The sequence below is a fragment of the Mesocricetus auratus genome, unplaced genomic scaffold, assembly GCF_017639785.1.
Source record: "Mesocricetus auratus isolate SY011 unplaced genomic scaffold, BCM_Maur_2.0 Super-Scaffold_100008, whole genome shotgun sequence".
Classification (NCBI taxonomy): domain Eukaryota; kingdom Metazoa; phylum Chordata; class Mammalia; order Rodentia; family Cricetidae; genus Mesocricetus; species Mesocricetus auratus.
In genome coordinates, this window is record NW_024429192.1 from 48,003,150 (window position 1) to 48,004,090 (window position 941).

A 941-nucleotide genomic window follows, 5' to 3' on the forward strand; every position below is an offset into this window, starting at 1 on the left:
TAATAGCCAGAACCTGGAAGTAACCTAGATCCCCTTCAACTGAAGACTGGATAGAGAAAATGTGGTACATTTACACAATGGAGTAGTATTCAGTGGAGAAAAACAATGAAATCTTGAGATTCCCAGGCAAATGGATGGAACTAGAAGAAACCATCCTGAGTGAGGTAACCCAGTCACAGAAAGACAAACAGGGTATGTACTCACTCATATATGGATATTAGACATAGAACAAAGGATTACCAGCCTACAAGCCACACCACAAGAGAAACTAGGAAACAAGGAGGACTCTAAGAGAGACATACATGTTCCCCCAGAGAAGGGGAAAGGAACAAGATCTCCTGAGTAAATTGGGAGTATGTGAGGAGGGGAGAGGGAGTTAGGAGAAAGAGAAGGGGAGAAGAGGAGGGAGGAGGAAGACATGAGGGACCAGGAAGTTTGAGTCAGGGGAATAATAGAAGAGAGCAAGAAAAGAGATACCTTAATAGAGGGAGACATTATAGGTTTAAAGAGAAATTCGGCACTAGGGAAATGTCCACAGATATACTGGGATGACCCCAACTAAGAATATAAGCAATAGGTGAGAGTCTATCTTAAATGCCCTTCCCCTATAATGAAGGTGATGACTACCTTATATGCCATCCTAGAGTCTTCATCCAGTAGCTGATGGAAACAGAAGCAGAGACTCACAGCTAAGCACTGAGTCAAACTCCTGTAATCTAGTTGTAGAGGAGTGATGAGCAAAGGGGTCAAGAACTTGCTGGGTTAACCCACAGAAACAGCTGACCTGAACAAGGGGGAGCTCATGAATCCCAGACTGACAACTGGGACACCAGCATAGGACAGAACCAGGTCCCTGCACGTAGGTGTCAGTGCAGTCTATGGGGCTCTTGGTAATGGAACAGCATTTATACCTAGTGTAAGAATGGATACTGGGAGCCCAT